This window comes from Onychomys torridus, chromosome 2 (assembly GCF_903995425.1).
Source record: "Onychomys torridus chromosome 2, mOncTor1.1, whole genome shotgun sequence".
Lineage (NCBI taxonomy): Eukaryota > Metazoa > Chordata > Mammalia > Rodentia > Cricetidae > Onychomys > Onychomys torridus.
In genome coordinates, this window is record NC_050444.1 from 94,431,553 (window position 1) to 94,456,460 (window position 24,908).

Genomic DNA, 24,908 nt, shown 5'->3' on the forward strand with positions numbered 1-24,908 from the left:
CATCTCTGCCTTCCATAGAGAGGACCCTTCTACTCTCCACAGTGATGAACCCTTCTGTTCTCCATCCAGAAGAACCACTCTGCTCTCCATTTGGCTACACCCTCAGGCCCAAAGAAGGGTCCAAATATAAGTACCATTGCCATTTCACCCTCTGCTGGTGCATCCAAAACCAGTGTGCAGTAGGAACTGCACTGGGCAGTGTCAGGCTGCACCCATGTGACACAGTAGTAGAAGCAGTGCTTTACTCACACCTCACTGACAATTTGTCCACATATTTGGTCCTCACCTTTGTTCATTCTGTAGTCACACATTAAGTGACAAGCCTTTTCCTAAGCATAGGGAACAAGTGAGTTAGATGTGTTTCTTGAATTTCAAGAACCAAAATTATCTGTCATACCAGAAAACTTCTGGTTCGTGTCCAGGGTGATGGCCATTGTCAACATTGAGACTTGCAGGAGGACACCAAGCAATGCTTCAGACACAAAACAAAATCAAACATTTGTTTAGTATTGTGAGAAGAATTATTTATTGCCAAGAGTCTCAAAGACTATGCAAATTAACTTTTTGTTTGTTTATCCAAGAGTAGCAATTATTAGCTTATTCCACAATCATGGAATCACACAGATGTAGTGATGATATGTTGATTCATAGTTTCGTGAATGATGAAGCAGTTCTAAAGGAAGGCAGTGCAAGGTCAATCAACTCTTGCTATTGCCTCACCTAGGCTTTTTTGTCTTAGGTCAGCATTGCTTCATTGGGCTCCTAATGGTCTCTCAGTAACTTGCTGCAATTATTCCTTACTTATTCTTTAGAATGCAAATTCTCTAACTGAGCTAGCAGGGAAATCTTATCTTTTCTTCAATGATTCCTTAATGACTATAGTTAATAAAACAGAGAAAATGCAATTGGATATGATACTCTAAAGATGTTCTGTCTTTTAAATTTTCTGCTGATCTGAAGTAAAAACACAATTACGTCAGCTCTTAGACTCAGCATATTGTGTTTTTCATTCTAAGTGACTCCATAAATTGCAATTATAGTCATTTGTGGCTCTCACAAGATTATAGGTGACTGAGTATTTCATCAAGTAAGATCAGAATTTCCCATGGTAAACAACAAAACATTTGTGTAATGATCTAAGAGAGTAGATTACACACATAGATAGGGAAAGCTGATACATTCAGAGGATTATCAGTTTAGCTTGGTGCCCACAAAAGTAAGAAGAGGCATTGGGTTATCTTCGACTGGACACACAAAGAATTGTGAGGTACGTTGTAGGTGCTGGTAATCAAACCTGGGTCCTCTGTAAAACTAACAGATACATATAACTGCTGAGTCAACTCTGAGTTGCTGTTACTAAAAACCTCTAACATTTATAATGATAAAACTAACATCTATATCATTCCCCTAGACTCCTATCTAATATCTTGTGTACTCGTAGCCTAGTACTAGAGTTGAGGCATGTAGATTCCTAAGGCATACTACCTGTGGACTAGGCAGGTCTTAAAGTGATTGTGCTTTGATTTCAGACATCATCCCAAGAGTGAGACCTGTAGCTGTGATTGATAGAATTTTCAAGAATTGAGAATAATGATTACAATTTAGTTTCATCAGAAAGCTTTATCATCATTGTATCATTTAGTGGTTCACTGAATCCCAGTAATTCAGACAAATTAATCTATTTAATCTATACTGAATGCAATGGAGCAGTCATTGTTATATTCACATTCATTTCTCAGCCATATCTGATGAAGTGGTCATGAGTGTATAGAATAATATCAATAACTAACATTATATATACACACGACCTGCTATGCCTTAGGAATTTTTCTACTTTGTAAGTCTTAATTTATCTAATTTTCCAGCACCTATAACAGTTATCATTCCCATCTTGAAATTATAAACTCTTTCTAAATTATATTCCTAAACTCACAACTAGTTAGCAGAACTAATCTGACCATAAGCAAACTGATTTTGGAGTTCACATGCATACAACACTGTACCACAAAAAGATAGCCATTCATAGCTCATTCACATTTGTTCCCACCCTATGCTTCACAGGTTGAAAGTTTATCTGCAGTGTCCTCTCTAACTTTAGTAAAGTCATCACTTAAGATTAATCCTAAGAAATAGGGCTATACATTGGTTAGTTGGTTGTTAAAAGGTTATTTAAAATATTTCAACATACAGTAGTTATTTCTCCCCATTTTCCTGTTATCCATCTCCATGGTCTAAAATTGTTATGACATACATTTTATCTTTAAAATATTTCAGCACAGACAGCATGGTGATGATTATGGTGGGGGTGGTGGTGGTGTGTGTATATTTATTTGTGTTAGTTAAACCTTAAAACTGTCAAGATTAGTTGGCTTGAGTATTTCAGGATAGCTAGCATTTGAAAACTTCTAATCAGAATTTTACTTTTAAAGTTATTCATGTCAGCCACCATCTTATAGGAGCTAAAATCAGAGGCTGAAATGATCAGCTTAGTGAATTTTGAAATAAATTCTCAATTGATATGATGAATGTAAGTGTGTGTAGGATTCCCTGACTGCCCTAGAATGAGGTGTAAGATTTTAGAAACCAGATGTCTGTCTGCATTCTTTGGCAGGGAATCTGAGATGTGATTTTGAAATGGTCTCATCTATGCCCAGCAACTTAGCATGATGGTCACCATGCTGAATGTAGCTGCTAACACATCCAGTTAATTGCCTTAAGCAAACTTTTCATCCTGGAGTGGTTGAAACATTAAGAAGATTAAAGAAGTTTAAATGCTTGTTCACCAATAAATGTTTGTAGTTATTATGACCATATTTCATGTTGTTAGAGTGATATGGCTACCAGAAGAGACTTAAAACTCTTATCTGCTTCTACTATATGAACTTTAATTTTGTCATGAAGGAAGCTACTTATGGTAAATAGTCACTTGGCTGTATAAGTCAGCAAGAGTCTATGTGTTAGGGACCAAGATGTCAGGAACCAAACATGAACCATGGAAAGTACTAGCTAGACCAAAGAACAAGTCATAAGCCCCTTCCCAGAGCAGTAACCAGAGGCCCCAAAGATAAGAGAACATCCCAGTCAGGTGCCATGACAACCGAAAGTAAAGAGCATTCTATGGTCAGGTAGCCTAGCAACAGAATAAACTGCCCCTGACCAGTGACTTTAGCCGACATCTCGCAGTTGCACGATCTGCCTCACACATCTTGCACCCCTTCCATGTTCTGCACGCCCCTTTTTCCTTTCCCTCCTTCCTGCCCCTTCCCCTCCTATGCTATATAAGCTTTGCAGATTAAAATAAAGATTGGCAGCTTGATCAGAATCTTGTCTTGCTGTCCTCCTTTGTGTCTCCCTTCCCTTTCATTTGCTCCCATAGGTGGGTAGCCCCTGTTGAAACCCTGCTGGCCGGGGCATCTATGTATGTGTGCAATGTGTGTGTCTGCCCAGATTCATGTGTGCCTCCTCCAAACAAAACAAAACAATGATGAAACAGGACAGATTAAATAAGAGAGAGACATCAGTCAATATTGTAAATGTTTTAAAAATAAAAAAGGGTCTAACTGGCAAACAAATAATAAATACATTAAAATTAAATAAAACTCAAAATTAAATAAAAATTTAATTCAAATAATAAAAGTCTTAGGACATTTCAATTAATACTATTTCTAGTCATTAGCATTACTGTTTTACTGGGTAATAGATTTTTATTTAAAAGTTATGTTTTATATTTAACTATATAAATTAACTCTTCTTGTCTGTATAAAATATTTCATGTTTGTCTTTTCACCTCTTGTTTTTATTTTCTTCTCAGAAACTAACATAATCTTTTGCAAGTGGTAATGATATGTTGTGGAACCTAAAAAACGTTTAATCTAATCTAGAAGAATAAATTAGTTTAGTTCTAATGAGATCTAGTATCTAGTTCAGATAGGTCATGTCATGTTGGAATAGCAAATGATTACAACAAGCAAGCAACAAAATTTTTCTTCCTTCCTTCCTTCCTTCCTTCCTTCCTTCCTTCCTTCCTTCCTTCCTTCCTTCCTTTCTCTCTCTCTCTCTTTCTTTTTCCCTTCCTCATCTTATGCTTTCTTTCCCTTCCTTCCCCCTTCCCTTCCTCTTCCCTCCCTTCTCTCTCCTTTCTTCCCTTGCTTCTGTTATTTCTTTTTTTTTTGACATCTTTTTTTTTTTTCTACATGGAGGATGCAATTGCTAGCTTACATACTCAGTCTAAAACACTTTCTTACTCACATAAAGTTTCAAAAATTCTGTGCCCTGGTGAATGATTCTGATTGACATAATGTTTTATCATCCTGTTATGCCACTTCCAATATTTGGCTTTTCACAAATCTTAAATGTTTTAACATGAAGTGTCATAAATTTGCATTTTTTGTAGCATGTTACCAGCTGAAATCACTGGTACTTGTCTAAGAACAAGGAGACTTTAAATACTTTTAAATCAATAATTGTTTTTGCCTACTGTTTCCACACAGGAAAGAGCACAATCTTTACATGTTGTGGCTTACTTATATCACTTTCTCTCAGTCTAGGCTGGGGATTGTTTGGATGCCAATAATCAATTAAGATGATTATACACCAGGTTGGAGAGATTGCTCAGTGGTTAAGGGCACTGGCTACTTTTGCAGAAGACCTGGATTCCATTCCCAGCACTCATATGGAGACTCGTAACTGTGTATGTACCTCCAGTCCCTGGGAATCTGACACCCTCTTTTGACTTCAGCAGGCACCAGGCACACATGTAGTGCACATGCATCTATATGCATAAAAAAATTTACCATATGCCGGGTGGCAGCGGCACATGCCTTTAATCCCAACACTGGGGAGGCAGAGCCAGGTGGATCTCTGTGAGTTCAAGGCTAGCCTGGTCTACAGAGCGAGATCCAGGACAGGCACCAAAACTACACACAGAAACCCTGTCTTGAAAAACAAGAACACAAGCAAGCAAACAAACAAATAAAATTACCATAAATTCCTGCAAACAACTTCGGGAGATTCTAAAAAACATAGGAAATGGAAGCTTATTGATGAAGGGGGTTCCCTGGTGCAGCTTCTAAGAGAGCATCGTCCATGATGGGATGGAAAGTTGTGGTATCCCTCAAAGGTTTTCAGTAAGGGTCCAAAAATCTTACAGGTTAAAAAATAGAGAGCAAGCAAAGCAAAGCAAAGTAAAGCAAAGTAAAGCAAAGCAAAGCAAAGCAAAGCAAAGCAAAGACAAAAGAGACAATTGATTGCAACCCACAGCTTTGAGTTGGTGCTTCTGCTTTGAGATATGGCCAGCATCTCTTTTTGTTCTCACACCCAATATTCATGTCTCACTGACCCAAGCATTCTTGTTTTGTGTACTAATTGGCATGGTTCTCTACTTCAGGTAAAAGGAGTTGGGAAGTCCTGTTGAAGTTTTTCATTAGTAGTGGACTATATAAGATTTCTGAGTGGACCTCCACATGTATACAAATCTTTCTTGCTGTGGATTAGGATCTTGAGAGCTTTAAGATGTTTCTGTACTTTAATATTTTCAATAATCTTGTCAATTTGTAGTTTGTAGTTATTCCAGCTTTGACCTGGAAGTTCCAACCCCCCACTGAGGCTTCAGTAATGGTCATGCCTACAAGGCAGGATTGAGAGAGGATGCTAAAGACCCAAGTTCCAGATGCAGGGGCTCTCTTGGTTCCTAGACCCTGATCGGTGGAGGTAGACTGAGCAGAGTTCTTCAGAGAACACCGCTGGACTGCGCCATACCTTTGCCAGACCCTGCAACCTACCTATCCCTTCACTTGTAAGTTATGCCACAAAATAAACCTCCCTTTTAGTTATGTGGAGTGGCCTTAATAATTTCACCAATATCTGGCACCCAACATGGGGCAAATTCCAAAGGCCTGGGCAGCTCCCACCCTCAGCCTCTTCCCTGGCTGGTGAGTACCTAAACCCGACTGCAAAGTTCCCTATAACCAGGGAATGCCTACATGGTTCTATTCCCAAAAAAGGGAGCAGCTAGTCAGGTCTCAGTTTACTAGTTTAGCCCCTAGACCAGTGAAAAACTACTGTGAGGGAGGTGTTTCCCCACCATCTCAGCCCTGCCTTTAGCTGCCACCAGCCAAGGTCACCAGCAGGGCCTGTTTTGGAGCTATACCAATGTCTCCTGCTGGCTGAAAAGTGCTACTACACCCTCCCAAAACCATGGAAAGGTAAGCTAGGCAAATCAGCATCTTATTTCAAGTAAAAGTACTTGATAATTTTACACCTTAAAACTGACTAACAAATTTTGAGTAATTCTTGTAATATGGCCGACAACATCACCTCACAAGAATTTAAAAACCTTTTTGCCTGTATGATGAATGACATTTTCCTGGAAATATACAACTTCCCTAAGGCATATCTGGCCTGTACCATTTTGGCCTTCATTGTAATAATTCACACAGTGTTCAAATGCTGGTTTAATAATAAGAACAAAGATGAGTCATTATTGGGACTGATACAGGCTTTAAAAGATAGCAATTCGGGCTTACAGAAAAAGATTCTTTCTCTGGAATCTGCTGATCAGGATTTACAAAACAGGCTTGTACCCAAAATTGATTTTATTGATAATAAATGTAAATATTTAATGGATAGAATACTAACTCTCCAGACACTATATAAGGAAGAAAGATTATCATTAATTGATAAGATAAGGTCCATTGAATCATGTCTTTCTGAAGAACATAAAAACTTCCATGATTCCACGAGAAATCTGGAGTCCCTTGCAAGAGAGGAGGTTCACTCCCTAGAATAAACCCTAGGTGCTCATTTGCAAGCCCTGGAAAAAACTCTTAGTAAACATGACAAGGGACCTAATAAGCAGAAGGGCAAGACCATACAGGTTGTAACATCTCCAAATGGCTCTCATACCATGGCTTATCCTGTTATCATCCATGAGAAGCCATGTATTGACCTCAAAATGGAAACCTGGATATGTCCTACGTTGGGGAAGGGGTTTTGCTCTTGTTTCTACAGGAGAAGAAAAGGTATGCATACTAAAAAAATTAATAAAAATTTGATTCGAACAGGAGAAACCCCTTGATGAGGAGAAGTAAAAGATCGTCCACCAATGTGACATCTCTTCAAGTTATAAGAAAAATTTAACAATCAAAGGTTGGGGTATGGTTCTGTTTTTGTCTTTCCAGGATAATGGAAATACCCATCTTCCAGAAATCATAAGGCCTTGGATATCTGGATGTTTACAGCAGAAAGAAAGAACCTATTGGTGCCAATCTACACAGGGTAAAATATCACTTTCTAATATCTATATCTCTATCAATCTAGAATAGTTGTGGTTCCAATTCAATTATAAACCAAGCTGGCTTTGGAGAAGGAATTGGCTTACTCCTTCTCTAAACCCAAGCATATTGATAAAAGAAAAGGTTGTGAGATTCTGTAGTCCCACATCAGAAGAGCCTTCTGGTGTGAGACAGAAGGAAACCAATAAAAAGGGACCATTGTCTTCAAGATTCTAATTCTCTACATGCTTACTCTTGATTTCTTGGAATCCTTTCTTACATGTCATGTCATCTTTAAATCCAAACCTTCCATTCTGATAAAAAATAAGTTTTTCCAATATCAATCTCTGAAGTCTCCAGAAGGAAGATGGGGCCCCAACAACAACAGCTCTACCCAATCCAGAATGATGCCATGGTAATCATCATCATACTACACTTCTTGCCAGAATTTCAGACAATCTTACCCATTACCCTGAGTCTTGCTTCAGAATCTACAGTTAGTCTAACTGAGATTTAACTGTCTGAGCTTTCCCACAGTACTCAACAGAGATACCATTGCCCCCTAAACAGCAGGAAGCAATTATAAGAAAACAATGCCCCTTCTCCCTAAGGTTTCATATTTCTTAGGGTTATGTATGGTTATAGGGTTGGGGGTGGAAGAAAATATTAAACTCAGTATTCTCCTTAAAGAAAAGAAAAAGTGTCTCAAAAAAGGGGAAAAGAAGAAATGGAATGGATAGGTATAAGATATTATGGTAGATTATTATATATGCTAGTAAACAAATTTAGTAAAATAGAAGCCTTAGATAATTTGTACTGTTATGGATTCTTATATGTTGATACAATTGTAAGCTATTTTTATATTCCCATTTAAGAAAATTTGTATATTGATACAAATACAGAACTATATTTGTTATAATGTACACATATTTCTACACTTATTTGAAATATTTGTATACTGAGACAAATGTAAATTTATATGTCATACTGTATATATGTTATACTTCTGTTTAAGATATTCTGTATACTGATATATATTTAAGATTATTGTCATATTGCATATTGCACTATACATTCCTACCTCTGTTATAAATATCTTATGTATTGTCACAATTTTAAAGTCATCATCCTTTACCGTACATTTGCTTATAGACTGTTTACCTTGTTTACATGAAGCCTTAGTCCTTAGGTTATTTCTGTAGATAAGACTTTACCTATGCTTGTCATCTCTATAGTTACACTAGTTAGGTTATTCAGATTTACAGATACATGGATTGGATGGACAGGTAATCTTCAAACACTTCATGGATCTAGAGAATATGGCATTTAAATAACTTAGAATTCTGTTGACGCGAGACACAATTGCTCCTGGCAGCACCAATTTAATCCTAAGAGAACGTTGGGCTTCTAACACATTTCCATTTGGAAGTTGGTCTTCTTGGTGCATAATGGCCTATTGGACAAAGAACTGTCCTTGCCTCAGGTGCTGACAATACCATTGGTGTCCTTCTGGACAAGTGGGACACAAGGAAAAGTGACATCTGAATTCTGCCAAGACAGGGTAAGATGGTCTTTCAGAATTCCTGCTTCTGAAAATGGTCTGTCAGACACTTTAGGCCTGGAGCCAATTTGAATGCACTAACATTGCTGAGAAACATTAGGTGACTGTCCAGGCTGCCAGCTGTCTCTCTTTACTCTTGCAAGATTCCTGAAAGTTGCTTGCATCCATCTTCCATTTCTCAGGTACCATTATATTACTTCTCAGGTCTTTGATGGGATTGAAGACTAGCAGTTATACTTACAACTTAGTATATATAATATCTTAGATAGAACTTATTAAGTATTAGATTTAGGTTCTTTAGGATAGGACACCTTTTGAAATGATCTTTTTGACATGCCATTTACCCACGCTCTAGACTTCTCTGGATTTTAGTATGTGTTTTTTGTTTGATATTGTTTGCATTGACTGAAGTTCCATCTTACCTAGGTCATTATCCCTCATTACTCGTGGACAATATTTGATAACCATTTCTGTGTATTAGATTAGAACCTTCTTATTTAGACAAAAGGGGGAGATGTAGTAGGTAGCTATTCCAACTTTGACCTGGAAGTTCCAACCCCCATCAAGGCTTCAGTAATGGTCATGCCTACAAGGCATGGCTGAAAGAGGATGCTGAAGACCCGAGTTCCGGATGCAGGTGCTCTCTTGGTTCCTGGACCCTGGTCGCTGGAGGTAGACCAAGCAGAGTTCTCCAGAGAACACCATTGGACTGCACCATACCTTTGCCAGACCCTGCAACCTACCTATCCCTTCACTTATAAGTTATGCCACTAAATAAACCTCCATTTAACTATGTGGAGTGGCCTTAATAATTTCGCCAACATCATTTCCTATCTGCAACTGTGCACTGTCAATGGAAAGTGCAAATTTTGTTGTTACTTGTTTGTTGCCTTAAAGGAAGAAAGGTAATATGGAATGCTCAGGACTGCATGAGTTTGAGCTCTGTCCTGTCAGGTCTGGGAGTAATTCACTATTATCTATGAAAAGTTTGATCTTTAGCAAGGTAATTAGTCTCCAAATTTCTCTGAAATGGAGAGACAATAACATATACCAGCAATGGTTGTGAGAATGAAATAAGAAAATATAGATGAAGCACTGTGAGGAGAATTCAGTGAATAGTAGCTTTCAATGTAATTGCTAATATTAAAAAAACATGCCAATGATAATGAAGAGAGTGGAGAGAAATGCTCTGAGAAAGGAAGCAGAGCAGAGAGGACAGTGTGTGCTGAGCAATGCCTCTGATGGTAACTGCAAAAATGTGTACAAAATGTCTCCCACAAATATTAACCATAAAGGTTGACATTTCAGAGACCTGAGACCTCTTATATTTGCTTAGTGAAGGAAATTTTTGTTATTATTTTTCTTATAGTGCTTTTGATATATTGCATTCTATTCTTGATTGTCTTTCAATTCCATTTACTTCCAATACTGACACCCAGATATCAAACTTGGGTACATTATTTTTAGGACAGCTGGTCTCACAGTATAGTCCCAACCATAAAGGTTAGTATCATTTTGGGACATGATTGAAATGCAAATCCTTGAACCCACCCCAGAATCATGAAATCCATGAACCCAGGAATGTGTGTTCTTACAAGTCCCATAGATGATGCTGATGTGCAGTCTCCAAGCACTGTTCTAGAGTGGCACAGCATTCTCATACTCACACGGTGCAAAGATAATTCCATCTTCCTACTTCGCTTTCACTAACCACACTGAGTGCTGCTGCTTATGGCCAGAAACATAGACTTGCCCAACCCTTCATTATTTCAAATCACTAAATAATCCAATAACTAAACAAGAGCTCTCAAACACATCTTCTTCCTCTACTCACCTCAGAACATCAGTTTAATTTTCAATTTTGACATGCTTTCTTACTAAAGGACTATTCTGTTCCAGGTACTGTTGCCGAGCCAGAGGTAAATCCCAACTACCATTCTTTTGTAGGTACGTATTTACTAGAAAGTAGCCACCTACATTTGCTTACATATTGTATATGGCTTTATATTTTGGGCTCTTTAGTCTTACAAATTAAATACATGATTGGCACAAACAAAGTATGGTCCTCAAAGTCTCCTACAGAAATAGTTTGCATACCATTATCATAGGTAGTAAACAAATTATCCTAATGGAATTTATAGTACATTGGAAAAGGGCAAGAGACAGCATGAGTACTCTGGTTATCTGTTTCAAAATCTCTCAGACAGAACAAGAAAATGGTCCAGTAAAAGTGAAGCAGAGATGTGTTCAAGGGGGTAGCTAGGAAGGAAAAAAATGAGGCAAAAAGGAAATACCTGGCTGTACTTGCTTTGATGGAGTATGGCTGAACTTTGTGTTTGTCCGAGCTGTCTAGTTTTCAGCTCATTTGACTGAATATCATCACTTCATAAAAGCCCCTGACCCTGTCTTTAGAGGGAGGCCCTTGGGATGCTTCCTTGTGGTACCCTCTCTATGCTTCTTTATTCTAGAGTGCTCATTCATTATCCAGGGCATCAGTGGAAATATTATTTTTGAGTTTCAGATACTCTATATTAAAACTTTAATAAAATGTATTCCTCAAATCCTAATATACTCTGGAGTATAAGAAGGACAATGACTTCTCATTCAGCCTTGGCTAAAAGGTGCCCTGCCCAGGAAAGTATTAACACAACAGTATTGCCTGAGGGTCAGAACCCATTTCTTAAGTGTTTCAAAGTCAAGTCACATGAAGATGGAAATGACTTCAGCTATGGATTCCACTTTTCATAGTAAAAATTGCTTTTTTGTGGAGATACTAAAGGAACTTTTTAAAACCCCCACAAACACAAGAAAACATGTCTGAAACATAGAGGCATTTGATTTCTTTACTTTATTATCCCTCGCAAATTACATAATACCAAACCAAACAATCACTTCCCTTGTCACCAAAGGCAAACACTCAAGGAGTACTAGTGCAGGTCACTGCCAGGCTCTAATAATTTCTGTCTCTTTCATGGTCACCTTATCTGCTTTTACTGGTGCCCCATCATCTTAAGTAAAACACCTTTCTCATTCTCCTTTCTCCCTACAAAGCCATGCTAGAATAATTCCACCCATTTTGTAACTAGCATTGATGCTTTTGGCATGAAAAATGGTAAGAATGGGAGGATTAGGACATGGTCTATATTTGCAGCATCTCAAAGGGTGCCCTCATCCATTTAATAACTCACCTCCCTCCAAATGGTGCATTTTCACTTCAGGCAGGGATGGCTTTGGATGGCAGTTTCAGAGATAGAAGTAGTTAGGCAACCCAACAGACTTCTTAATCCATCCCTCCCCCAGCCTCTCACATTCTTCATGAATCAGATCATTGGCTGCTTGCTCACTCAGTTCCCTTGTGCACAGCCGGCTTCCCTTATCACTGGCATTACTTTCAATCTTGTTGTAGATCTTGCTGATTAAAAACACTGGTCTTGAGAAAATTCTCTTTCTTGAAAGTCAATGCTTGAAGGAGATTAGTCCTATTTATATTGTAAGTCACTCCCTTAAAGCCTCTGGTGACTTTAGTCTCTTGACTGATGCAAACCTCAGCTAATTCTCTTTATCCAGATAATCCACTGGAGTCCAATATTCATCACATGGCAAAATGAAAGCTTTTAAGGAAGAATAAATGTGAAGGCTTAAATTCACATAGAATTTTAGTCTTAATAAAACTGTGAAAGAAATTATGAGGAAGTCAGTGGTTTTTGTATCCTGTTTCCAATGAGATAACTTGAAAGTGAATGAAAATCATGCCACCATAGCACATATGTTTTGTTCATCTTGTGTTTCTTTTAGCAGGAGTGTGAATCACAGACATTGGATGAGGAAAAAGAAATACATGTTTGTTTTCTCATCACACAGGATAAATTTTGCCCATTGAAGCTTTTATTTCTTCTTTGCTTTTGTGTGGATTTCTTCATTGCTCTCAGGTCTCTATTTGATGTCTAGCTTAACTTCATTAGATATTTAATGTGCAGTGACCACATACAAATTACTAATGGATATCTGTCATGTAGGGGGAAAATCTGTCTTGAAGGATTTCCAGTATTACAGTGAAGATACATGAAGCCCTTCTAAATTACGGCCAGAAAACAAAGGAAAGCTAACAAAATTCAGAGTAGTCTCTTCCCTAATCAAACTTTCTGAGGCATTAGGGGAAGAAACTAAGTGAAGAAAGGTAGGCTTTGTACATGTTAACTTATTATTCCAGTCCTGGAATGGAGTAATCAGCAGCTGACAAAGGTTCTAAGGACTGGAAGTGTTATGAATCAAGCCTCACACCATCCCCTGACCAATGGGGATGTCTTTCTGTCTACTGTGAATGTTTTGCTCTGATTAATCAATTAAATAAAATGCTGATTGGCCAGTAGCTAGGCAGGAAGTATAGTACAGGCAGGGCAAGAGAGAGGAGAATTCTGGGAAGAGAAAGCCTGAGTCAGGAGTCATGAGCCAGACACAGAGGAAGCATGATATAAGATACCAGTAAGCCATGAGCCATGTGGCAAAGTATAGATCTATAGAAATGGATTAATTTAAGTTGTAAGATCTAGCTAGCAAGAAGCCTGAGCCACAGCCATACAGTTTATAAGTAATATAAGTCTCTGTGTGTTTACTTGGGTCTGAGTGGCTGCAGGAGTAGAGCAGACACTGGAAAACTCCAACTATACCTGACCTCTAATTTACATTGTATGTTAGTTGATGTAGTCTCAACTTGGCAGCCCAGGATCCAACAAGGATTACCAATGTATTTTTTACATGTATTCACAAAGATCTATGGACATTTCCCCATATTTCAGAGGACAACATAATATAGTTAGGTATCAGTTGTCTTATTATTCAGCAAAATATTGTTATATCTTTGGAACAAGAGATATGGGAAGAAGGGATATCCAAGATGGAGGCAGAATGGTTTTTTTCCATAGGCATACTCTATCTTTTTTATGGGTAGGCTAAAGCAGATGAGTGGAATAAAACAAAGATCATTGTTCAAGCAAAATAAAACATTAACAATAACAACAAAACAAGCAGCATAGAGACAAAATACACCCCTTTAAACTGAATTTCCCAACATAAAATCTGTCATTTAGAGCTTATATATGAGCAAAATTAAAAGGCCACAGGCTAGTTATGCTGCCTGCAGCATCTGCTGCTGATTATGTGGGTTTCTACAAAGTAATTTTGTATGGGAACAATGATGTATAATCATGGTCCACCAATTAGAATGAAGGTAATGTGTCTGCATGTAGTCTGTTGTCGGATAGCTCCAAAGGCAATGATGGTTGTGTCAAGGCATAAGATGGCAAAGACTAATGGTCTCTAGAATGCCCAGTTTTGGAAAGTTACTTATACAAGCACCAATTCTGGACTTGTTAGAAGTCCTAGCATGATCATTTGTTTCTCTACATGAGCATATCCAAAGTGTTTCTGAAAAAGGTAGGTGAATAGGAATTGTATATTAGAAAATGTGTTTTAGCCACATCAGCAGCATATATAAAGACATATCCAAACCCCAAACCACAATTTGAAGTATGCCTCAGAGTACTTTCCTAGCATTTACTTGACCATGAAGATAAAAAATGGTTGAGTTTTTCCCTTTACTTCTAGAAATATTTCAGGATATAGTCTGATGTTAAGAATTTTAAGAAACAGGAGGTAGGAGGAAATCAATGAAGAGTATTGCTTTATCTTTTAGTGTCCATGTACATAGTATCTTGAAGCAGAATGGTTTGATATGGGACTAGGTTCTTATTCACTCATGCTCTTTGGGTGTGTTCCAAAAGCTGTGTTCCAAATGCCTGTGTGGGATGCCACTTTTGTTTTGTGTAGAGGCTCCTGTGAAGATCAGGAAGATTATGGATTGTTTAAAGTAGTATTTCTCTCAGCTTGAAATTAAAGTTTACCACTATCAAGATATGGTAAAATTTAACCCAAACAATTACTGAATGACAAAATGTTTATAAACTATGTAGAAGTTTAGATACTGTGGTTAGAAACATCAAATACTCAACCGGAATAAATAACCTTAAGAATTAAAAAAAAAAAAAAGAAAGTTCAATAAAAGGAATTAAATATAATTTTAGGTCTTACAACTGTATAGATAATAATATGGAAATTAAAATTCTTATTTCATTGGTTAGCATGATCTACCAGTGAACACATAGTGAGTTGGACCCTCAAACTGCATAGATTTGCACATTGAGAGAACAGATACAATCCATTTAGCCCCACTTAGCTGACCAATTTCTGCAGACTTTGAAATGGGATTAGAGAAGTACTGCCCAATATCACAGCAGGTACACAGTGATTTGGTCCCCAGTAACACTTCAGTGATGCTCTGGATTTCCATCTACCTCCAGGAGGATTTGTCTTTATTTTCTGTGTCAAGAACCAAAGTGACTATGCTACTAACCTGTAAACATCAGAGAAACTATGGTGATTAAACTTTGCACACACCATACCCACTTTAAAAAAAATCCAAAACAAGCTCTAAAACTCATGAAGATGCAAAAACCCTCTCTAAAGATGACAGGGTCTGGGACCGGGACCTGTCCTTAGTGCATGAGCTGGCTGTTTGGAACCTTGGGATTACATAGGGACACTTTGCTCAGCCTGGAAGGAGGGGACTGGACCTGCCTGTACTGAATCCACCAGGTTTAAATGAATCCCCAGGGGAGTCTTGGCCCTGGAGTAGATGGGAATGGAGGGGAGGGGATGGGGGGAAGGTGGGGGTGGGGGCAGGAGGGGGAGGACAGGGGAACCCATGGCTGATGTGTAAAATTAAAACACAAATATAATTTAAAAAATGTAAAAAAAAAAAAAAAAAAGATCACAGTGTCTTACTGGTGGCCAGGAAGTTAGTTGCAAGCATGGGCCAGTTGATAACTGAGCACATAGGATGAAGCGAAAGCAGTAGCCATAATGTGGTACCATTTAATGTTTTTATTTTCATAATTTCAGTTCCTTATGATCAGTGGAGGATGAAATAGTACTTTAAAGCAAATTATGAGTCAAGTGTAAGAGCAGCACAGCCATCATTTCTGACAAAAGCTATGCAGATGAACTCACTCTATCTATCCATCAGTAAAAGGGAGGTAGAGGGTTTGCAGCCACAATAGTGGGTGTGAATACTAGTTATTTAACAGGATGATAAGATTCATACAGAAAGACTGGGAGAGTCTGTAGCATGAAACTTTAAAGGTCTTATTAATAAAAAGAAGTCTGGAGTCAGGTACTGGGTGCTGTGGATATCGCTCTGTGTAAATAAAGTTCTGATTGGCCAGTGGCCAGGCAGGAAGTATAGGCGGGACAAGAGAGAAGAGAATTCTGGGAAGTAGAAGGCTGGGGAGACATTGCCAGCCGCCGCCATGAAAAGCAACATGTAAAGACACTGGTAAGCCACAAAGCCATGTGGTAAAGTATAGATAAGCAGAAATGGGTTAATTTAAGATAGAAAAAGTAGATAACAAGAAGCCTGCCACAGCCATACAGTTTGTAAACAATGTAAGTCTCTGTGTGCTTTCTTGTTTGGGTCTGAGCGTCTGTGGGACTGGCAGGTAAGAGAGATTTGTCCTGACTGGGCCAGGCAGGAAAACTCTTAACTACAAATGGCGCCCAACGTATTGGCAAGAATTTCCACCTAAAACCTGAGAAAAAAGATTCTAAAATGGAGCTAAAAACAGCTTCCTAGTTGTATTTCTCAAGGTAGCGGCAGCCTGCCAGTTTGAGCTACTATGGTGGTTCCTGGCTTGTGCGTCTGATCTGCAGTGTGGTGGGAATGAGGAGTCTACAAGCAACACTTTACTCTGCTGCATGGTGGATTTAACCTTTGCTAGTTTAAAAAAAAAAAAAGTTTCTGGGTTATGCACTGCTTTGATAGAACTGCTTCTGATAGTTGATGGTACACATGGCTCCAGACCCAGAGCTGGCAGTGAACTGTACCACTGCCATGTTGGGTAGCTGAGGTGGGCGGAGCCAGCAGCCACAGAGGCATTTCAGTCTTACAAAGATGGATATTACACAGAGAATCTGGTTTATGTTGTCTTTGGGATTTTTAACTACAGAAAAAGATTTGATCATAAAAGCTGTTGAGTTAAACAAATATGTAAATTTTAAAGGTATCTTGACTTCAAAATTTGGATATAAGGATATGTTGCTTTGGAAGAGAGTCTCTGCTTTTGTTTCCACAGAAAGCCAGAGGCTATGGATTTGTTCCAGATTAAGATACATCAGGTTTGATCAGCCAAGACCACCTGAAAGGTCTCCAATGACACAATGGCCCAGATGATCTGACATCCAGAATGGTTTCAAGGCAACTGGCTCAGAGGTTTACCCTCATGGACTACTCCATAATCCTAAAATTTTCTTTATGTCCCCATAAGATACAACGCCCCCCTCCAGCAGGAAGTAGTAAGAAAAACTGCACCCAATTTCCTAAAATTATCAAGCTGGCTTTGGAGATGGAATTGGCTCACTCCTTCTCTAAACCCAAGCACATTGTTTAAAAAAAAAAAAAAGGTTAAGAGATTCCTGTGTCCCAAATCAGAAGAGCCCTCTGGTGTGGGACAGAGCAAAACCGATATTTTATTTAAAACAGATTGATTATAAATGCAATCTATTTCTAAAGATAAAAAGGGGATATGATATAGATATGATAGGATGAAAAGGTAGATTAATGAACTTACTTCTAAAGAGCAACAACTCATTTAAAATGTTTTACATTGGTATAGATTTTAGTCTATTGATACAAACTTAAAGTTAATTTTGTTATACTGTGTATATATTTCTACTCTTGTTTAAGGTATTATGTTTGTACAGCTCATTTAAAATTGTAATGGATAATTAAAAATAGATTAATAACTGGTCATCTATGATAATCATACTCATAGCCATGTTAGTTAAGTCTTCTAGGTATACACAGAGATATTTCAGATAGACAGGTAATCTCCAAACATTTCAAAGGTCTACAGAATATGGCATTTAAAATATTTTTAAAATTTAGACTTTCTGGACAGTGAGACATGTCTGCTCCTGGCAGCACCGATTTACTTCAGAGAGGAGGATGGGCATTAAAGACACTTTGTATGGGGTTTATCTTCACCTTGGCAAAAATAGTCATTTGGGCAAGAAACTGTTCTTGCCTGGACTGCTTGATCGACTGGACATGCAGGATCCATAGAAAGGTGACCACTAAACTTTGCTTGACAAAATGGTCCTTCAGGTTCCTGCTTTGCAGAGGAAACTGCCAGACATTCTACAGGACACTGAGAGAAGTGACCAAGAGACTCTAGCCCTGTGGGCTGAAGACAAATGCCCCAACTTTACAAAGGAACATTAGGTGACTGTCCAGGCTGCCAGCTGTCTCTGTCTACCCTGCAAGACTCCCGAAAGTTGCTTGCATCCTTCTCCCGGTTCTCAGGTAATATTATATCCTTCTGAGGTCTTTGATGTGGTTCAAGACTAGATAGTTATAATTTCCTCAGTTATGATAAAAGAGATGTTAGATATAAAACCTTAGACTCATAAATATAAGATAGATAGGATATCTTCTTTAATATTGTAACTGTAATTCTTGCTTGATAATTGTTTTGTTATATGTAATTGTACTATGTAAAAGTTAAAATCTTCCTTAAAAAAAAAAAAAAGAAAAGGGGAAGTGCTGTGGATATCGCTCTGTGGTAATAAAGTTCTGATTGGCCAGTGGCCAGGCAGGAAGTATAGGCGGGACAAGAGAGAAGAGAATTCTGGGAAGTAGAAGGCTGGGGAGACACTGCCAGCCGCCGCTATGAAAAGCAACATGTAAAGACACTGGTAAGCCACAAAGCCATGTGGTAAAGTATAGATAAGCAGAAATGGGTTAATTTAAGATAGAAAAAGTAGATAACAAGAAGCCTGCCACAGCCATACAGTTTGTAAACAATGTAAGTCTCTGTGTGCTTTCTTGTTTGGGTCTGAGCGTCTGTGGGACTGGCGGGTAAGAGAGATTTGTCCTGACTGGGCCAGGCAGGAAAACTCTAACTACAACTGGGGTCAAAGCTGGAAGATCAGAGAAGCAGAACAAGCCACAGCCACCTCACCTTGCATATTCCTCAGCTGATCCTGTTTCCTTAGACTGGAAGTCTCCTCATCCAGAATGAATCTCAGCTTAACTCCTACTCACAGCAGCTCTAAGTTAACCAGCTCTACTTAACCAGCTCTAAGTTCCTGGTTTTCACACCTTATATACCTTTCTGCTTTCTGCCATCACTTCCTGGGATTAAAGGTGTGAGTCACCACGCCTGGCTATTTCCAGTATGGCTTTGAACTCACAGATATCCAGATGGATCTCTGCCTCCCAAGTGATAGGATTAAAGGTGTTAGTGCCACCATTTTCTGGCCTCTATGTCTGTCTAGTGGCTGTTCTGCTCTCTGACCCCAGATAAATTTATTAGGGTGCATGATATATTGGGGAACACAATATCACACAAGGGCCAATGAATGAAATGGATGTATCTGCAATCTACAATCTCTTTAGAAGCAGGAAAAACAACAGCTGCATCCAATTGTTCTTTTGTTTCGCATTCTCTGTTCCCTACAGGAGAGAAATGGAGTGGGCCAACATCGTGGGTGTCTCTGACTGTAGCTATTTGCTGTCTCTCTATAACCATGAGGCCCTAGTCTTTCCTTAGTGCATCTTATGTTTGTTTGTTTTTGAGATAGGGCCTTGAACGTACTATGTAGACCAGGCTGTGCATGATTCCATGTCCTCCTACCTGTACCTCCTATGTGTGTGGATTATGATGTATGCTGACATGTCTCCATTTGTTTTATCTTAGGAACAACAAAAGATGGACATCTCCTACACTGTTTCACAAATTTAACTTAGTAAAAAGTGTGAAGTGAAGGCTCTCTGTGTTGTACAGAATAGTGAAGAGACTATTCTCTAAATTAAGTTGTTATATGATTTTTCAGAATGAACTTGAAGACTTCCCTAAGACCTGACACCTATGTTCAGAAACTCAGAAATATCTCTATAAAATTTACTTTGCTTAATTAAGTGTTTGTAGAATCAGTACCAAATTATAACACACTTAAAACATGTGTTTGGACTATAATAATACATGTTTTATATTTCTGAACATTTATACTACTTAAATAATTTTAAAGTGCCAATACATACATGCTACATAAATGGTCAGTGTCTAATGAGCTTGGATATGCTTGCTTACCCTTCTCTTCTGGAAATCACACTATACACTGGTATCTTGTACCTTTGGTAAATGACAGTATAAAGAAGCATAAATGGAAGACATCTGTTTGCTAATTTATTTGAAGAAAGAAGTCATGCATAATCTTTGTAGTTAAAATCTCAAAAGATAGCTCACATCATCTTGAGAAATGCTATATCAGTGATGACAAGGAGACTGTAGAAAACCAAATACTATTGTTTGCTAAAGAGAGATAGCAAGAGAATGACTCTTAATGAAATTTTGCTATACTCAGATCTATGCCTTGCTCATTTATTATTAAAGAAGCTTCCTTTTGTAGCACATAACAACAAACACAGTATCCACAGCCAGACAATGCACAAAGAGAGAGAGATCTATCTTGAAACACATGACTCTAAGAGGGATAACTTCATCAAATCCCTCTTCTCATGGCTCAGGGAACCCTGCAGAAGAGGAGATAGAAAGACTGTAAGAGCCAGAGGAGAAGGAGGACATTAAGGAAAACAAGGCCTTCCAAACACAGCTCATAAGCAACACATATATGAACTCAAAGAGACTGTGGCAGCATCCACAGGGTCTGCATGGTTCTGCACCAGATGAGGTACTAGAGCTAAAAAGTACTAGATATAGACAAACTCCCCTACTCCTAACTGAGAAGCTATCTCCAACTGATAGCCACTTGCAAATAGAAAATTAATTTTCTCCAAGGGAGTCTATGTGGATAAAATGAACTCAAGAGCATCTTTGGAAGTTCTCTGTCTCATAATGTTTAGTCAGGGCATTTTTATTTTAAACCTTACAGGTCCTTTATGTGTCTATCAGGAATTCTGGTTTTATGATCTTATGGGATTCCTATATGTGTGTATGTGTGTGTCTATGCTTCTATATTTGTTTCTTGGGCTGCCTAAATTTTTTTCTACTGTTTATTTTCTTTTCTATTCTGGTTTGTTTGGTTTTGTTTTATCTATTTTATTTTGTTATTGTTCCTTGGATTTTTTTTTCCAGCAAGAGAAAGAAAGTGTTTGAATCTTGATGGGAGAGGAGTGTGGAGGAACTGGGGGGACTAGGGTGCAGAGAACCCAAAGTCAGACTATATCGTATGAAAACAAAATTATTTTCAGAAAAGAAGGTCTAGAAAGCATCCTCTGAAGATATTCATTACCACAAATGTCAGTCATCAGTGTGTATATGGATGGCATTTAGGCTAATGTAAAGTCTGATATAAAAATATGCACATGTTTAATTGCTTATTAAACCACATTTCTGAACTGAGGCATAGACTTGAATAGACTCTAAACTGGTTCTATTCTAGAAGCAGATCAGTGCAGAAGCTGGTAACGCCTGGACATGCAGGCACTGCTCTGGGAGGATCTGGTAGAGTAAGGTCTTGATTTTACTATTTAATGATACCTTCAGGAATTCTTTTACATAGTCCAATTTGAGAACTTACGATCTTTACCAGTATTTCCAAAGATCTTGTCAGCAGCATTTCAATATACAGTTACATGTAAGTCTAAACATGTCTGAGTTTCTTTGTCATTGCGGGGGTTCTTACTTGCACAAATCTAAAATGTAACCAAGAACCAGGAGTTTATATCTGCTTACAAAGTGTCAAGTAGCATAACTGCCCTGAATTATTTCATCTAATCGTCACCAAAATGCTGAAAAGAAGAGAGTGCTATTGTTTATTTTTATTGATGTGAAAAATAAAACATATAGAGTTTTAAGAAACCATTATGAGCTTTTCCTGCGGTGATGACCTCCCTACGAGAACATGCCTCTTGCAAAGGATCTCCTTCATCCCTCTCCAGAAGAGGAAAAGAGGAAACACAAGAAAAAGCACCAGGTACAGAGCCCCAATTCCTACTTTGTGGATGTGGAATGTCCAGGATGCTAAAAGATCACCATGGTCTTTAGTCATGCACAAATGGTAGTCTTGTATGGTGGCTGCTCCACTGTCCTCTGTCAGCCCACAGGCAGAAAAAGGAAGGCTGACAGAAGGATGCTCCTTCAGGAGGAAGCAGCACTGAAAAGTACCTGATTCAAGAGAGTGGGAACCATCCCACTAAACACATTTTGGATATATATAAAAAGAAACCATTATGAATCTGATATCTTGTTTAAATGTTGGATAAGAATTCAAAATAATTTCTCTTATAGTAACCAGAACATAGAAACATTGGCACACATGAGATATCACCAAAATGAAAATACAGCAAATATTTTTATTTAGTTGAAAGGTTTCCATCTCTTTACATCCCTGAAAGGATATGTTTGGGTCATCCACAAACCACTATTATTCAGTTCATGAATGGGTCTATTGATTTTATAGTGTAGAGTAAGGGATTGAGATCAGTGACATATCACCTATCTAGTGAGTGTGAGGCTATAGACCCAACACCCACCCATGCAAAAAAATATTATAGTCTGAAAACTCAAGAAAAGTTCAGTGAACATCAAAATTAGTTACTACCACTATTCACTAGCTGTAAAATTTGTGAAAAGAGGGGAGCCTCTCATTCTGCTACATAAAGTACCTCTTTATGAACCATTTAATTTAGAAAACTCAGAGTAAATGAGAAAAGCTTCCACTGTTGTGTTTATCAGCACTGTATTCAGTAACACCATTACTTGAATACTGTTTCCCACAACTATCCACTTCTATACAAACCTTTATATAATAAAAATTGTTGGGTTAGCAGATAATCAGTGAATGTGCTGTGGGTTCAGGTTGAAACCATTAAGAAGACTCACTGTGTTTTATTTATTTTTCCTTTTATAGTTAGATGTAAAGTCAAACATCATTTAAGTGAAAAAGAATTTTGAGCTTGATGATTTCTGTCTCCTCCAATCCTGAAATGCTCACACTAGTAGAATACACAGCGTGAACATACAGTGAGGGGACTAGTGTATTTTAGGTTGAAATCATTTTTCCAGTTAGGTATATTCCTTTTTCATGGAAACAAGCGACCCTCATACTCTCAATTAATGTTTCTGCCAGAATATGTTGAGATATGGCTGGAGAGATGGCTTAGAGGTTAAGAGCACTGACTGCTCTTCCAGAAGTCCTGAGTTCAATTTCTAGCAACCTCATGGAGGCTCATAACCATCTGTACTGAGACCTGATGCCCTTTCCTGGCCTGCAGGCATACGTTCAGACAGAAATAAATAATGTTTAAAATTATGGTGTGATATGCAAGCTTAGAAGAACTTGGGGAAACTCATCTTCCTTTATCTGCCCAACCATTGAAAAAACACAATTATCCCCATTTATAAGGAAGGAAGGAAAAAGTGAATTTTGTATAAAGTTGGTAAAATATTACCTTTAACACAATCTTTTCGTTTGATTTTAAAATAGCATTGTAATGACAATAAGACACTAAAATTCACAGTATGTTAAAATGATTTTATTAATTATTTGAGAATTGCATAGAATATACTTGGTCCTTTTCAATGACCCCTCAAATCCTCCAAGATCTTCCCTCATCTTCTTAGTTGCCCAATGTTATATTTGTTTCTATATCTCTATCTCATCTACCTATCTATCTAACTTTCTATCTATCTATCTATCTATCTATCTATCTATCTATGTTTTTCATCTATCTATTACATATATCTTATTACCGTCTTCCACAAATCCATCTACCACAGGTTGCGTTACTCCTGGGTGTGTGGACTGCCATGGATTCTAGTAGATATACCAGATGTCATACCATTAAAGAAAAATGACATCCCCTCTCCTTGCAGCCAACAAATGACAATAGCTCCTGAGTTAACAGTAGGAATTTGTATCCACCACCTCTCCTTCATGCTGATTGTCCACTTGGAACTTGGGCATGCTGTCACAATTGTTGTGAGTTCACATGAGCATATGTGCATCAGTTGTGTCTGGGAAAGTTTCTTTGAAGCCATCCACCACCTCTGAGTCTTACTGTCTTTCTTCCTCCTCTTCTCTGTAGATTCTTGAGCTTTAAGGGTGTGTGATAGAGACATTCCACTTACCACTTATCACTCTGAAGTATTTTATTATCTGTATTTTGACCAGTTTTGGGTCTCTTTGTTAATGTTTTCTACTGCAAGAAGCTTCTCTGATGAAGGTGAGCAATTTAATGATCTATAGGTATAGCAATTTGCCATTAGAAATAATTTTATTGCTATGTTTATTTATCAGATTAATAGTACTACATTTTCTTCTAGGGGCCACGGCCCATCTATCCAGATGTTCTTGGCCTTATTGACAATGTCAAGTATATTCCATATTTTGAGGTGGGCCTCAAGTTCAATTTTTACACATGGCTGGTTACTCCCATATCATCAATGCCAGTATTACACCATTAAATTCATAGTATTAAAAGAAAAAAACCATCTGAGATCCTTGACAGTGATTGCCAAAGTGGATGTACACATGAAACACAATTTTGTGATTTTAGTGGGAAAGAACTGGAACTTTATGAAAATGGAGACACTAGTTATTGTATTATTTTTTTCAATTAGACTTAGGGACAGTTATGCAGTCAGGCAGCCCCTACTCATGTCAAGAAACAGTTCTATATTTAGAACTAGATGCTGAAGCTGGGTGGTGGGTGGCATATGCCTTTAATCCCAGCACTCAGGAGGCAGAGCCAGGCAGATATCTGTGCCTGGTCTACAGAGTGAGATCCAAGACAGTCAAAAAAAAAAAAAAAAAAAAAAAAAAACCAAGAAAACCCCAAAAAACACTACATGATGATTGCAGGGTCATTTCTGAGATACCAGCAGCATCTCCCCTCTTCAGCAGGATGTCTAAGTTTTCCATTGCTCTCCATGAGTATATTACTAATTTAACATCTTAGTAGAAGTTGAAATAGCCTTCTTGTTACATGTTATTTAAGA

The 24,908-nt window shown here is 38.0% G+C and overlaps 1 protein-coding gene and 1 pseudogene across 37 annotated transcripts in view; one reads left to right on the plus strand and one right to left on the minus strand.

Annotated features, from left to right (window-relative positions):
- Positions 1–24,908, minus strand: part of Ptprd (protein tyrosine phosphatase receptor type D) — a 2,001,112-nt gene that overhangs the window by 759,353 nt on the left and 1,216,851 nt on the right. The window lies entirely within an intron of this gene.
- Positions 21,800–22,066, plus strand: LOC118577107 (annotated as a pseudogene).